Source organism: Myotis yumanensis, unplaced genomic scaffold, assembly GCF_028538775.1.
Source record: "Myotis yumanensis isolate MYYU_CA2020_CCGP unplaced genomic scaffold, mMyoYum1.0.hap1 SCAF_13, whole genome shotgun sequence".
NCBI classification, from domain to species: domain Eukaryota; kingdom Metazoa; phylum Chordata; class Mammalia; order Chiroptera; family Vespertilionidae; genus Myotis; species Myotis yumanensis.
In genome coordinates this window covers 52,338,458-52,355,615 of record NW_027223764.1, presented here as the reverse complement: position 1 = coordinate 52,355,615, position 17,158 = coordinate 52,338,458, and positions in this window count along the sequence as shown.

Here is a 17,158-nt window from a genome sequence, read left to right as displayed (position 1 = left end):
AGAGTCAGATATAGAAGGCGGGAGAGAAGAATGGTTGCATGTTGATAATCCACCGGTCTTAGAAGATTTTTTAGGGCATCAAGGATTAAACACAGATGCTGTTATAAATAATATAGAAGATGCCGTGAAATTATTTATCGGAGATGATTTTTTTGAATTTCTTGTAGAGGAGTCAAACAGGTATTATAATCAAAATAGGAATAATTTCAAACTTTCAAAAAAAAGCCTAAAGTGGAAAGATATAACCCCTCAAGAGATGAAGAAGTTTTTAGGGTTAATTGTTCTCATGGGACAGGTGCGCAAAGATAGAAGAGATGACTATTGGACCACGGAGCCATGGACGGAGACGCCATATTTTGGTAAAACGATGACGAGAGACAGGTTCCGACAGATATGGAAAGCTTGGCACTTCAATAATAATGCGGATATCGTAAATGAATCAGATAGACTTTGCAAAGTGAGACCAGTACTAGATTATTTTGTGCCTAAATTTATAAATATTTACAAACCTCATCAGCAATTATCACTAGATGAAGGGATCGTACCTTGGAGGGGAAGATTATTCTTTAGGGTATATAATGCTGGCAAGATCGTTAAATATGGAATATTGGTTCGTTTGTTGTGCGAAAGTGATACAGGATATATCTGTAACATGGAAATTTATTGCGGCGAAGGAAAGCGATTATTGGAAACGATACAAACAGTAGTGTCTCCATACACTGATTCGTGGTACCATATATATATGGACAATTATTATAATAGCATCACAAATTGTGAAGCACTTATGAAAAACAAATTCAGAATATGTGGAACAATCCGGAAAAATCGAGGTATACCTAAAGATTTTCAAACAATTTCTTTGAAAAAAGGTGAAACAAAATTTATAAGGAAAAATGATATATTGTTACAAGTGTGGCAATCAAAAAAGCCTGTATACCTGATTTCTTTGATTCATTCTGCGGAGATGGAAGAAAGTCAGAATATTGACAGAACATCAAAAAAGAAAATTGTCAAACCGAATGCACTCATTGACTACAATAAACATATGAAAGGTGTTGACCGGGCTGACCAATACCTTTCATATTATTCGATATTGCGGAGGACGGTCAAATGGACAAAAAGGTTGGCAATGTATATGATAAATTGCGCATTATTTAATTCTTATGCAGTTTACAAATCAGTGAGGCAAAGAAAAATGGGTTTTAAAATGTTTTTGAAACAAACAGCTATCCACTGGTTGACGGATGATATTCCAGAGGACATGGACATTGTTCCAGACCTTCAACCAGTACCGTCTACTTCTGGAATGCGGGCTAAACCACCTACATCTGATCCACCATGCAGGCTATCGATGGACATGAGAAAGCATACGTTACAGGCAATTGTCGGAAGTGGAAAAAAGAAAAACATTTTGAGAAGGTGTCGCGTATGTTCCGTTCATAAATTGCGCAGTGAGACACGCTACATGTGCAAATTTTGCAATATACCTCTACATAAAGGGGCTTGTTTTGAAAAATATCATACGCTAAAAACCTATTAATTTCTATTTGTTTTGATTTATTATGAAAATTTTATTTTAAACTTTAAAAATATGTGTATATTTTTAGGTAATAAGTATTTTTTGGGTTTTTCGTATTTAGTTTATATATATCGAATTATTTATGTACTGAATAGATAAAAAAAATGTCTGTGATTGAATAAATTTTCATTTTTTACACAAGAAACCGAAAATTTCATTTCAATCGAACCCATACTTCAAAAGATATAGGCATTTTAAACTAACTCTGATTTTGCGTGGGAAACCTAAATAATTGCCCGCGCCATCTTATATTTTGGCGGGAAATTCACCCGACACCGTAGTGTTAAAATCCCGGGCGTGGCCAGCAGAGGCCTGGGCTTCCGGGAAGAAGGCCGCACGTGGCCCCAACATGGAGGATACAGGCAAGATGGAGGGCATGGCCCTCGCCCTTTCATTCCCCCCTTTGTCTTGGAACTTCCGGCTCAATCATGAGACGGACTGCTTTTCCATTCCACCGTTGCTAGAGGCCCATACTGGACATATCTTCTGGTGGAAGGGAAAGAAACCATTTTAGCTTTAACAACTTCTATTGAAATAGGATTTTTCTTCTTAAAATTCCTCCATGGCTATCAAAAAGCCAAATCAAGATTAATTTATCTACTGTCCTGATGTTTGCATAAACACAACAAGAATGGTAACTGACTACCTTTGCTGGAATCTCATGGTTGAATCTTAATGTGCCCCGTAGGGCCAGGAAGCCACGCCACCCAGCTGCCATCAGGCCCGCCTGCAGTATCTGCTGAGTTAGGTGAATCCCTCACCTGTAGCAACTCCACCTGAGCCCACGCTCCAGGCTTTAAGGCCCATCTCAGTAGCCCTCCTACCCGTTGCAGTCCAGAGTGTGTGGGGGTTCCGCAGGAACGTAGAGGCATCCCTACTGCTCCCCTTCTACTCTTACCAACCGCCAGTGATGGTAGGGCATGGGCCTGACGCTCCAGCGCCAGCCATCTTCAGGGCTTCCAAGCAGGATACCAGGCTTTCTTCGTGGCATTTTTACTGGCTTCAAGTCTTTAGAGCTTAGACAGGGCTCTTTAAAACATGATACTCCAGTCAAAGTTTTCTATTAATAAAACCACTATTAGGAACCGGTCTTATTGAATCTATGCAAAGAAATGTATTGCCATGTTAGCATTGCCAAATTTCAGAGGAATTACATAAGAAGAAAGACATACTGATCTACTTTAAGATTTTCTGACTTTCCTTGCCAATTCCTTTTAATTGTTGGCATTGAACTTTCTTTCTATGCATAACCATGCCTCAGACCTTCTACTCTAAACAGGTTTTTTTCAGACTACCCCTGACATGGGCATGGTCACAAAGGCCTGCAAGCAGTACACAGGCTGCCAACTGTTACCTGTCTCTCAACAGAGACCAAAACCTGATGGGCACTGTTCCCTGCCCAGGTGGGCACCTGCCCTCTTGGCAGCTAGGCACCCTTTACTTTTTGGGGTTCACCCCACATAGTACCCTTCCAGGACAGCCAACATACATTCAAACCTGCAAGAGAATTAAAGGTTAATATAACACATCAATACAATGAAACATAATATCTGCTACTAAACATGTGATTCTATAAATTGTCCTTGTCTCTTTGGAGCCATGTCCATGAAGATGCAGGCATTATCTAAGTCTATTCAATGTTACCAGCATCAGGCAGGTCGATCACGCCGTAGCTTGATGAAGTCTTTCCGGATCATGGATGGGTCCGCTGACCGGACGTGGGTGTGATGGACCCAGGTCGCGACGCCGTCTATCTTGAGAGCGGTGGGGGTCGTCAGCACCACGGAGTTGGGTGTAGGGACCTTTCCATCGAGGCTCCAGGAGGTGCCTTTTGCCTGGGTGGCGCCAAGGCGCAGCCAAATGTCCTCGTGCGCCCTCTGGAGCCCTCTCAAGAAAAGAGACAATTCTTGCAGCAAGAAAGTCTGGAATGATAGGGGGTGGGGTCTGACCAGCTTCATTCTCGCCTATCTTTACAGATTTCAAGGCCCATTGTCTTCCTTCACAGGCAGGGGGAAGGGCCCATTAAGTCTTTGCCTTGAGGAACTGTGAGCCCCATCCTCAAATGTCCCAATCAGATTAGAATTCCAAAATCCCAACCCAGCACAGAATATTACATAGAAAATCAAAGTTCCCAGTAAACAAACAGACAGAGGTGTTTACAAACATACTTACACCTTTTCAGTGAACAAGTATCTTTACAGTCTTGGGCTCTTGAGCAGATAACAGGAACACCGCCCCCAAGTCCCCTGATGGGGGCCTGACAGGAACAGATGTGGGGCTCTTCCCTTTCCCACATCCCAGGACAGGATTCTTGACCTATGTCTTATTTAGATAGAAACGGTTTTTATCACAAACAAACAAACAAATACAAAACCAAGAAAATCAAGGCCAGAAGTACCCTCTGATGTTTTAGGGGTACCAAGGAAGGAGAAGTTCCAGCCTTTCTCACAATCCACCACCAGTGACCAGTTCCAGCTTTTTAACATTCATTTAACATTTCTTTCCTTCCATTACACCAAATCCATGCTTTTTAGTTAGTTAGAACTTTTAGCCTTAATTTTTAGGTGACATGTAAATAATTAACATTCCTCAGATTAACAATACATTCAAATTTAACAAGGATACATATTTAAGCAATAAGGATAGATCAATTTACAGAAACCAGTTTCTACCTGAAATAATCGTACTTTAGAAATTAGATTACTGCTATCAGTTCCTCTTAAAGACTTTGACATAACCTTTGATTGTCCTTAGTTTAAGGAAAGCAGGGTTTTCTAGATTTAAGAGATTAGTTTAAAAATAAATCCTCGAAGCAAGCACGCTTGCAGCCCCATAAAACTCCGCCTTAAAGCTCCACCCCTGAGTAAATCAGAGGGCGGGGCCTTTGCTGTTTCAAGATGGCGGCCCCCAGGGGAGCAGCAAACCATGTGGCCACGGCTGCCAAGGCTTGGAGCCCAAAATGGTGGCTGTACCAATAAGCAAAGGCATTTAGTTACCACAATAACACAATTTTTCCCAATTCAATCCGAACATTTCTTTGTCAGGTTCATCTCTGCCATTTTTAAGGCCAAAACAGTCTCGGGTTTTTATTCTGTACACAGCAAATGGTTAGGTTCAACTCAAAACTATGCGCACTCGTTTTTAAACTGGTATTTTCCCTTTACAAGTGCACAGAAATCCCAGATGCATTTTAAAACTTTTACATTTCTAGCTGGGGCGATCTCCAAGGGAAGAGGCCAGCTCGCATCCAGAGCCGCCGCCGCCCCCGGCCTCCCGGGTGTCCGGCCCTCAGGCTCCGCGGGGGACCTTCCCCCGACCCGATGCCGACTGGGGCCTCGCTGCTCCCGCCTCCCGTGAGCCACGCACCGGCCCCGCCCCCCGCACTCCACCTGGCTCCACTCACTCGCCACAAGCCCGGGGCCAATGCAGGCCGCCGCCGCCGCCAGGCTCCGCGAACGAGCTTGTCCGTGCCCTGCCCGAGCCCCCAGGGCCGCCCCCCGAAGGCGCGCCACCGCCCATGGCGCCGAGCGCAGGCCCAAGCTGCGGGGCTCGGGCTGCCTGGGCTGCCGCCGCCTCTCCCGTCTCATCCCCGGGGCGCGACCCCGCGCACGACTCGGCCTCGGCGCGAGCCACAACCCCGGCAGGACCGGGGCGGGGAAGGGGACCCCGTCGCTGCGACGGGCCCCGCGACCCCAACCCTTTCGACCGTTGGCCGCGTGCAGCTCGAGGAAGCTCCGAATGGGAAAAACCGTGGCCTCGGGGTCTCTCCCAGGCTGCGCCGCTCGGGCTCCAGCTCCGGCCCAGCACCCGCCACCGACCGGGCCGGAGGCCGAGCCCCCAGGGCCGCTGCCGCAGCCGAGCCGCCTGGGCCCGCGGCGCGGCCGGGCTCCGGGGCAGCCGCGCGCCGGCCTCAGCCTCCGCATCCAGGCGCATCTTTCCTTTCCTGCGGCCCGAGGCACAGGGATCCCCTGCCTTTAAACTCACATACTTTCACCAGACATTCATTCAGAGTTTAAACAATCCATTCAATTCCTAACAACTTCCCAATTTCTGAGGGAGCTCTAAAGCCTCCCGCGATCTCCTTGAACTGATCAATCACAATACCCAAAGGAGCAGTCTGAGTCCGTCCCATAACATCCGTCCAGTAAGTCCACAGAAAACAAAAACACAGACAGACAAACAGGGCCCCAAAGAACAGCCTTCCACTTCCACGGAAGAGACAGACGATGGCTTACGCCAAACCGGCGGGAACTACCCACCTCGTCTCAGATTGGGGTTTCTACAGACCTTCCGCCTTTTCGGAAGCAAAATTACACCCCTACAGATACAGATGGAGGATCGAGGCATCCCCCGACTCCTCCCGCCCTTTGACCCCCTTGTGCGTCCACGGTCAATGTGGGCGATACAGATTTCAGAAGTGAGCTCACACAGAACAGATAAAGCACACAGAACAGACAAACACAATACACAGACACTTACCGTGGCCATGCAGATTCTACGAATTGGGGGAGTCCCTACATGGTCTTGGGAACCCCGGGCGAGCCCCCAAATGTTATGCCCAGATTTCAAGATTCCCAAGAAACCACATCAGGGAGCCAGCCAATCCGATGCAAAAGCATAAGAATCTTTATTCGAGCTAGCTCGGCTCCCCCACCTTGCCGACACAGCAGCAGGAAGAGGAGAGAGAGCAGTCTGCTCGAACCAGGGGTTTCATAGAGGGTTGGAGTAGGGGCGGGAGAGGGGGCTGTGCCCCCCGCCGATTGGCCAGGTGCGAGCTGGTGACCCATTACACAGGATGTGGTCATATCTATGGCGCGCACTTCCCTTGATTGTTAGTTTAAAATCCCGGGCGTGGCCAGCAGAGGCCTGGGCTTCCGGGAAGAAGGCTGCACGTGGCCCCAACATGGAGGATACAGGCAAGATGGAGGGCATGGCCCTCGCCCTTTCAGAAGGGAAAGGGATAGAGAGTTAGAAACATCGATGAGAGAGAGAAACATCTATCAGCTGCCTCCTGTACACCCCCTACTGGGGATTTGCCCGCAACCAAGGTACATGCCCTTGACTGGAATCAAACCCGGGACCCTTCAGTCAGCAGGTTGATGCTCTATCCACTGAGCCAAACCGGTCAGGGCCAGCCTGAACATTAAACATAACAGTAGGGTATAGGTTTCCCTCCCAGTGTTGTGGACAGTTGTGTTGAATCTGTACTTACATGTATTTCATCTTTGATTAAGTATATACAATAGGTATTCCATTTTCTACATTTTGAAAGTAAGGAGCCTAAATTACATGGAATATCTTTCTCTCTCCCTGATCTTCTTTCAAGTAACTAGTAAAGCAATAGCAAAACGCTTGCTTTGATTATTATATGCTAGGTGCTATGAATATACTTTCTTGCATTATATTATTTTTTTTAAAAGCCTGCCTGTGCCACAAGCATCAAAATGTTTTGCCTGAAGCAGTCCTATTGAGGCAATGTGACCTAATAGGACAGTCAGGCTCATGCACGTTTGCCTCTGTGTGAAGCAGCAGAGATTAGGGGAGCGGGTGGAGAACACCCTGAAAGAACAATATTAGCACACAATGCCTAACTGAAGGATAAGGCACAAAGACAAGCATGCCTGGAATGCAGCGGCTCCAGGGCGGGAAACATTGAATGTCCTAATTTCGCTGTCTACTAAAAAATGCAAATATCAAGAACGAAATTGCGCTTTGGCCGGTGTGGCTCAGTTGGTTGAACATGATGCACTTAATTACACATGATTTAACAAAATTGTGTCATCAATGTGCCTGGTGGTAAAAATACTATAATATCTGAATATTTTTATGACTTAATGTGATAGAGCCAAAAAAAATGTATGCTATGCTTATATGAGGAAATAGATACACACAGGCATTTAGATTAATAATACTCATTAATAAAGCTGTAACATAGAAATTTAATAATTTTAAATAGCACAATTATTTAAATATACAATTTACCAATCTGAAATAATGTTTTAATAGTATTAAAACCATCCAGAATTAATTTGTAAAATTGAAACCACAGTAAATTACAGATGATGACATATACCCAGGTATAACTGCAAAAATTGATAGATGTTGGCTTTTATATCTTTATATCTTAAACTTTTAAGTTAAATATACAGAATTATACAGATAAATCTGAAGCTATTCTTTACTCCCTTTAGTTCCATCCCTTCCTTTTTTTAACTCAAAAGCAAATATTGATGTGTCCATGTTTTGCATAATTTTGGTCCATGTTTTAAAACTGTTACTATATATTTTCAACCCATAAATAATATATCTTTGTGTGTGTGTGTGTGTGTGTGTGTGTTTATTTGTGGAATTTTTACAGTTTCCCTTTTTCATTTAAACATATTTTTGAGATAAATTTAAGTTAATACAACATTTCTATTGTAATTATTTAAATTAAGTCTATTCACTTTATGAGTACAGCACATTTATCTAGTCCTTTACTGTTGTTTCTTTTGTCAATTAGAAGGATATTTGTAATATGTTTTATGAGATATACTTTATCAGTTAAGGAATTGTTCTATTTCTTTTTTTCTGAGAATGTTTTTCAATGACAACTATCCCTTAAATGTTATTATATATATTAAATCTTGGGCTTCTTTAATTTATATTAACTTATTCCTGCAACCAAGAGAACCAGTAGTTAGTTCAAAAACAAATACCATTGCTGATCATTTTCAGTGTTATATAGCAGAAAACTTTAATAAGTATTAGATCCTATAACAAATTTCCAAAAATAGATCTTACTTTAAAAAATAATAAACAGCTTTATAGGGATATTATTTACATACTATAAACTTTACTCACTTTAAAGTGTTTTGATGTTTTTTAATATATTTACAGAGTAGTGTAACCACCACCACAATTATGTTAGATCATTTGTATTACCCTAAAAATAACATTGTACCCATTAACATTTCAATTTGTTAAAATTAAACAAGTTCTTTCTCTTCCACCCACAAAATTCCTAGATAGCCCTAAGCAACCACTAATATACTTTCTCTTTCTATAGATTTGTTTATTCTGGACATTTCATATCAATAAGATCACATAATATACAATATTTGTTGCTGACTGCTTTCACCAAGCAGAATATTTTTTTAAAAATATATTTTATTGATTTTTTAAAGAGAGGAAGGGAGAGAGATAGAGAGTTAGAAACATCGATGAGAGAGAAACATCGATCAGCTGCCTCCTGCACATCTCCTACTGGGGATGTGCCCGCAACCCAGGTACATGCCCTTGACCGGAATCGAACCTGGGACCTTTCAGTCCACAGGCGGACGCTCTATCCACTGAGCCAAACCGGTTTCAGCCAAGCAGAATATTTTATGTGTTAGATTCACTCATGTTGTAGAATGTATCTGTACTTCATCCTTTGCTATTACCAAGTACATTTCATGAATATGCAGTCTACCTATTATATATTCATTCCTTCATTGATATATATTTGGATTGTTTTCACCTTTTGTCTATTGTAGTTCAGGTTGCTATGAACATTTGTGTATAAGTTTTTGTGTGACATGTATCTTCATTTATCTTGAATGGAGACAGGAGTGAAATCGGTGGGCCATATGGTAACTCCATGCTTAACATTTTGATGAATGGCCAAACTGTTTTCCAAATGGCTGCATCATGTTACATTCCCACCAGCAATGTATGAGAAAGTTCCAATTTCTTCCCATCTTGGTCAAGACTCGTTTATTACAGCCATCCTAGTGTTTATGAAGTGGCATCTCATTTTATTTTTTGCTAATGACTGATGAGATTGAGCATCCTTTCATGTGCTTAGTTATCATATTTAATCTTCTTTTGAGAAATGTTTATTCAAATAGTTTTCCCATTTTTAAATTAAATTCTTTTTATTATTGAAGTAGAGGCCAGGTGCACAAAATTTGTGCACGGGTAGATTCCCTCTGCCTGACTGGCGATCAGGGCCGATCAGGGCCATCTTGCCCAGTCCCGATTGGCTGGACCCCAGCAGCAAACTAACCTACCGGTTGGAGCATCTGCCCCCTGGTGGTCAGTGCACATCATAGCGACCGGTGGGTCCACTGCTTGTTCAGACACTTAGCATATTAGGTTTTCATATATATAGATTGTAACTCACAATGCAGAATGCTCAGCATGCACTTTCCCTCCAGCCCCTGGTCTTGGAGACCTCATGTCCTTCCTAGGCTCTGCTCACCCTCTTCAGGTGCCACACGAAGTAAATTGTATCGTGTGCGTGGAGACCCTTTGCAGGCTCCATGTGTGTGTCTTTACTTAGCTGCAGTTCTTATTACCCCAACATAAGGAGTGACACCCTCATTATCAGGTAACACCATCGTGGTAAGACCCCTGCTCAGCCTACTGCAGCGGTTTTAAATAGGCCATTGATCGCCCTAGATGGTTTGGTTCAGTGGATAGAGCCCCAGCCTGCAGACTGAAGGGTCCTGGGTTCGATTCTAGTCAAGGGCACATTCCTGGGTTGTGGGCTCAATCCCCAGTAGGGGACATGTGGGAAGCAGCAGATCGATTCTCTCTCATCATTGATGTTTCTATCTCTCTCTGCCTTCCTCTCTGAAATCAATAAAAATATATAAACAAAAATAAAAATAAATAGGCCATGAATTAAACGTCGCTGCTCTCCATCCATCCAGTCCCCTCACACCCTCTTTTGTCATAGCCGCCCCCCCTCCCCACACCCTCCCCCCCCCCCCACACACACACACACACTGCTGGGGTCTGTAAAATGGGGTCAGGATTTCTACTTCAACCAAGGGCGATGTTTCTGCACGGCCCTCCTTCCCCGCCCATCTCTGTCCCCAGTCCTGTGGGGTCTCCCTCCCTCCCCTCCATCTAGCTTGGTGAGCCCTGCTCTGCCCCCTCCTCCTATGACCTCTTGTCTGCAGCCTCCCCCTATTTCCTCCAGGGGCAGAGCTCCCCAAAGGCTGGGTGGGGGCAGAGTGAGGCTGTGCAGGGCAGGGCTGTGTAGGGTGGGGTGGGGTTTTGCAGGGCGAGTCCAGGTGGGGCCTTGGAGGAGAGCTGGGTTGACGGGTCATGGGGGGTTGGGAGAGGAGAGGGAGCGACGTGGAACCTGTCTCCTGGGAGAGACATCAGGCATCTCCGCTGCCCCCACCCATCAGCTTTTCTAGGCCCCTGTGCAGCTGTCACCCTCTGCCCCTCACTACCTCCTGCTTCCTTTCAAATTTTGGACTTGGTTTCTCCAACCCAGCCTTGCCTCCCACTCTGCTGTGTCCCTGGGATTCCGAGGTCAATGATTGCCTGGCCTGTCACCCCGTAATGGTGCTACCTACTTTCCTGTAGTTAGTGAAACTTATCAAATAAAAAGAAGCATCTCAGAAGATAATAAGTTGTGCACTGAGAACACCACAGGCTGCTAATGACCATGCCAGCCTCCGGCGCCACAGGGTCCCTCCTGGCTTCTGCCCCCACCCGCCTCTGCCCGAGGCTTGGGCCAAACCCTGGGAGCTTCCTGACAGCTATCACCTCACACCTTACTTTCCAGTCCAGCCCATTAGTGCCTGCAACTGGCGTAAGCCCCTCGCCTGCCATGCACGGGCCCTGGGGGCGTGGCGGAAGCTGGCGCGACGGGCTTCCTTCTTTGCTCTTGGCTTACCACGCCAGCCTTTGTTCGCTATTCCTGCCCGGGGCCAGCCGGCCTCGCTCCGTCGCTTGGTGCCTACATATGCAAATTAACCGCCATCTTTGTTGGCGGTTAACCACCATCTTTCTTGGCAGTTAATTTGCATATCACCCTGATTAGCCAATGGGAAGTGTAGAGAAGATATGGTCAATTACCCTTTTGTCTTTTATTAGATAGGATTATAAGATTTTGAATATTCTGAATACAATTATCTTATCAGATATATAATTTGCAAATAATTTTACCATTCTGTGGGTTGTCTTTTTATTTTCTTGATAGTATTCTTTGAAGCAAAAATGTTTTCAATTTTTATTAAGTCCAACTCACCAATCTTGTAACTTTTGCTTTTGGTGTCATAACTAAGATAATATTGTCTAGTGCAAGATAATGATTTACTCCTGTATTTTCTTCTAAAACTTTTACAGCTTTACCCTTACATTTACGTCTATGATGGACTTTGACTTAATTTTTATGTGTGATGTGAGACAGGGGGCCAAATTAATCTTTTGTAGTAGGACATCCATTTGTATGTGAGCATCTATAAAACAACTTTTTCTGGTCCTTAACATCCTATTCTCCTTCTGTGATTATTATATTTATTTTCCTTAAAACTTAATGCCGTTAATTACCTTGATATTTTCTGGTATTGTATTTCTACTTCTCTTATAAATTAAAATTCATCATTTTTATTACTTATGTTCTAAAAACTGATTGTCCTATTCAATCTATTTTCAAACATATTGAAATATACACTTAGTGGCCAGATTATTATGACCACCTGAAGTTTGCAGGCAAATTAGCTATGATTTCTCGCTGAAGTTGCTAGAGGGCCAGGCCATTATAAATAGGGAAGCAGGTTGTTTATCACAACAGTAGAAGTGATTTTTTTCTGAAGATATGGGTAAACAAAGCGATTTAACAGTCTTTGAACGTGGGATGATTGTTGGCGCTCTGAGCCATGGAGCGAGTATCAGCAAAACAGACGAAGGACTGTTCGAACACCTTTGCTGTTTGCAGTTACCAAGATAAAATGTCTCCAATTTGCACAGGAACACAAGGATTGGACAGTCAAGCATTGGAAAGAAGTCACGTGGTCCGATGAATTGTTTCCAGTTGCATCATGCAGATGGCAGAGTGAGAATTTGGCAGAAACAGCATGAAAGCATGCACCCCACATGCATGAGTACAACCCTTCAAGCTGGTGGGGGCAGTGTTATGGTTTGGGGCATGTTTTCCTGGCATGATTTGGGCCCTTTAATTCATGTGGAACAACGTCTGAGTAGCACAACATACCTAAGTATCATAGCTGATCAGGTTCATCCTATCATGTTGATGGCGTATCCCAATGGAGATGGCTTCTTCCAACAAGACAACGTATTATGCAGGAGTGGTTTCAGGAACATGAGGGAGACTTTACCTTGCTTAGGTGGCCCCCACAATCACCAGATCTCAATCCAATTGAGCATTTGTGAGAAGAAGTTAAAAGAGCCATCAGGCAGCTGATTCCACAACCATCAAATCTCACAGAACTGGACGGTGCTATTCATCAGGCATGGTGTCAGATTCCTCGCATCACCTTTCAACATCTCGTGGAGTCAATGCCAAGAAGAATCGCTGCAGTATTAAAGGCAAAAGGTGGCCCAACGAAGTACTGATGGGGTGGTCATAATAATCTGGCCACTCAGTGTATTTGTCTTCTAAATTCTATGTAATGTTTACATAGTTTTGGATCCCATTTTCATTCACAGTATTTTCTTTATTTCAACTGTTTCTTCAGTCTTTCTAAATGTTTGTACATTTTTAAAGTCTTCTTTAAAAACAAGTTTTCAGTTTTGTGTATCACTCTTTTTTCAAATTGTTTGGTTTTTAAAATGTTTATTATTTTGTATTTTTAAATGTTTTATTATTTTATAATACAAGTTTCACTCTTTTCTTTATCATTTTCTTTATACATGTTTAAGTGGAGATAAGGTGAGTGATGAATATAACCCTTTTAGCAGTTTCCTTTTTTCTTATGAACTGAATTAATGTTGAAATGTATATGCATTGCTTCAGGTGCAAGTCACAACGTTGTAACATAAATTACTTATGTTACCATTTAAATTGGGAAATTTTATAACTCCTATTACACTTTCTTTTTAAACCATGAAATAATTAAGGTATACTTTTTTAGTTCCGCACTATATAAAATTTAGCTTGTCATTTAATTGAATATTTATTTTTTATTACATTATTTTTTAAAATTACAGTGTGTGTGCAGTGTTATTTTGTATTAAGTGTTCAGTGGTCAGACAATCACACACTTCACGCCGTGCTCACCCAGTCCCCCACCGAAATGTCCGTTACCCACCTGGGACCACACATAGTTATTGACAATATTATTTTTAGTTATTGCAATATTATTTTTAATCAAAATGAAATAAATTAAAAATTCATTTTGAAAAATAAATGATCTAGCATAATCATACAGGGTAGGCAAAAGTAGGTTTATAGTAATTCTAATGGAAAGTAGTACAATAATTAATAGTGATACAAGAATAAACTCTATTTCACATAATCACAAGTGTACACCTACTTTTGCCCCTACCTTTATTTAAAAGTAATACTATAATAATATGATCAGGATGGTGTTAATTCTTTGAAATTGGTTGAGACTTCACTCATAGCCAATATTATTTGATACCTTAGTCTTTGTAAAGCATGTTTATTTTTTATTTTAATGTTCCTGATCATCTAACTTTACTCAGTTATAATCTGCAAACCCCTGCCCATAGTTTCTTCAGATTCAAAATGTGTAAGTCTGTGAGCCATGCTGGCTTCAGCTTCCAATCCACACCCTAATTCTTAGAGTCCTCCTCCTTTATAACACCTGGGCACTTTCATCATTTAATTTTAATGCTACTGTGTACAGCAAAATACGTTTTATACTTATTCAAAAGTATTACTTTGAAGAGAGAAGGTTAAATAAACAGCTCATTTCCCCCAAAATTTACCAGGCATCTGTGAGAGCAATTTTTAAAGTTTTCAAAATATGATCACTTAAAAAATTTGCCCAGTCCAAATAGTTAATTCAGACAAAAATTGATTATAACTTTGAAAACCAAATATTTAATATGTTTATAGACATTATGGATTACATAAAAAAGAATGCTTCTCAATTCATTGTAAGAAATGAGCATACTACTTTAAAATATGGGAAAGATAACAAAAGAGAAAAATCTAAAGCATTTCTCATTATTTTAGAGATCAAATAGTTATTTAAAAATAAGCCAAATATTTTTATAATATGTTAAAAGGACAAAGCATCATAACCAAGTACTTTTTATCCAATAAATAAAAGGTTTACTAGTAGTTGAACTCAGAAATCTGGTAACAGCTAAAGATATTTTATTGGATCAAGAAGAAAACAAATGTGGTTATTTAGTTTTGCAATAAAATGACATTCAACAATACAAAGTAAATTATCTATTTCTTCTAGTAATACTATGAGGCACACTACTTCTTTTAGATGATAAATGTCACTCTGAAACCATATAGTAATAATAATGACAATTATAATAATCACTTTAATGTTTGAAACATTCCCTCTCATTAAATCAGGTCCATGACATGTCATATATAAACCTCTTAAAGAATTTTCTGGAAATTGTATTTAGTCTAATTTGCAAAGTAAGAGAAAAAGGAAATATGTAATTGGAAATGGCTAGGAGATTTATCATTATTTGAAAATTATATGAGTCTACCATAAAAACCTAAGAGCATAAATCAACAAAAAGTATTAACCACAGTAAGAAATTTCAGTAAGTTAACAGCTTATAAATGAAGACTACAGAATCAACTATCTTTCTATGTGTAATAGTGATCAGTGATAAACTATAAGAAAATATGTAAGAATAAATATAGGAGAAAATTATAGTGACTATCTGCAGAAAACAAATTACTGAGCCATATATGATAAAACAATGGAAATTTAGGAAATGTAATTTAAGATATACATTCTTATCAAACTCAGCTATGAAAATTATATCTGCATTCTTTTATAGAAATAAAAAGTTCTAATATTTATTTTGAAAAATAAATGATCTTGTATAATTATTTTATGCTTTGTTTTTGTTTTTCTTGTTGTTTTGTTAATCTTCACTGGAAGACATTTTTTCCCATTGATTTTAGAGAGAGTGGAAGGGAGAAAGGAGGGGGTAGAGAAGAGAGAGAGAGAGAAACATCAATGTGAGAGACTCACAATTGGTTGCCTCCCACAAGCACCTTAACTGGGGCAGGGAACCTGCAACCCAGCTATGTCCCCTTCCTCAGAATCGAACCTGTGACCCTTTTGTTTGTGGGCTGATGCTTTAACCAATGCTGGCCATGGCTGCATAATTCTATTTTAAAGTAATAACATATTAATGAGGCATATGCTGTTCTCACAGATAATACGCTCTGTTGGGATTTTCTGCTTTTGTGTACTTTCAGCACTTTGGTTCCACACACATTGTCACTCTTGAACTGCACTTCGAAGACCAAATCCACACCTACCTAGACGAGCAGTCTAACACACCCCATGATCTATTACGCGGAGCTTTCTCTTTTATCAGCTCTAGCACTATCGATCTCTTTGGGCAGGAGTGTTAGTGCAGTTATTAGAATCATTTATTTGCTCTCTTGCATTACTTTATAAAACTTAGTGAAGAATAAAAATTATGTTTCAAAACCTTAATCATTGTTAAAGTGATGCTGTAACTCACTGGATGTAGAGAAAGTAAATGATCTTTAACCTTGATCTAGCATTCATTGGATTTAGCCTGATGTGCCATTTTTTATAAAGATCCAAATTCAAAAACAAATTGCTGGAATGGGTGTTTGCATATTTTAAGCAAGAACAATGTGGAACAGAGAGCAGAATTCACCTGCAAGCTTTCTTTCTCCTGTTTATTTTGGTTTTAAAAATCTTAAACCTGTTTAGGAGATTATATGGAACTTCCAGGTATGATTCAGAACAGAGTGAGGGTGAAGAGGCTGAAAGAGATGTAGAAAGAGGTTGCTCTTGATGGGGGTGGGCGGGAGGGAAGGGTAGCAGTGAGTTTTCTGGCCTCCAGCAGATAATCTATGGGTTTGAATACAATTAGAACTGGAAGAATATGACATCTCATGGTTGTCAGGCTGACTGATGCCTGGGGACAGAGAAGTCTTCCCAACTAATTGAGAGAGGTTCCCAGAATTCCATACCCTGAAAGCTAGAAGCCTAATGGGAGGTCAAAGTTGACTGTTTCTTTCACCATGCAGATGAAGGCTAGGAATCACAGGTAGTTAAGTCACCAGTAATAATATTTCCTTAAATTTTGAATTCTACACTGAAATTGATAAGCAATATTTTCTTATAATTTAATAAGCCTGCTCTTTTATATCCTTTTGAATTTTGTTAATAGTTGATATGTTAAAGACTTGGAATAGTACTAAACCCTACCACTTCAATGGTATTTCTGTTTATCTCTATTTTTAATAATGTTATTGTTTGTTTTATTCTGTCTTCCATTATTTCTTGTTGAATATATACATGTTGAATAAAAGACTGTGGATACAATGTCTCATTGTGGATTTTACATTTTACTACACTGACTACTATAAAAGGACTCATCTCTTTTAATATCTTAACCTCTATCTGGTTTGTTCTTGCCTTCTCTCTATCTGTTATAACATCCAACATCTGCACAATTGTTTTTTCTAAAATAATCATTTTATTTAAGTGTATTATATAAACAATATAAAATAAATGCTTTTCATATAAAGATTAACTTCATCCCAAAGATTTTACTCATTTTGATTGATCATATTATCAAATAGATTAAATTTTTAGTCTGTTTTTTACATTTTTATTGAAATTTTATTTTTCCCATCAC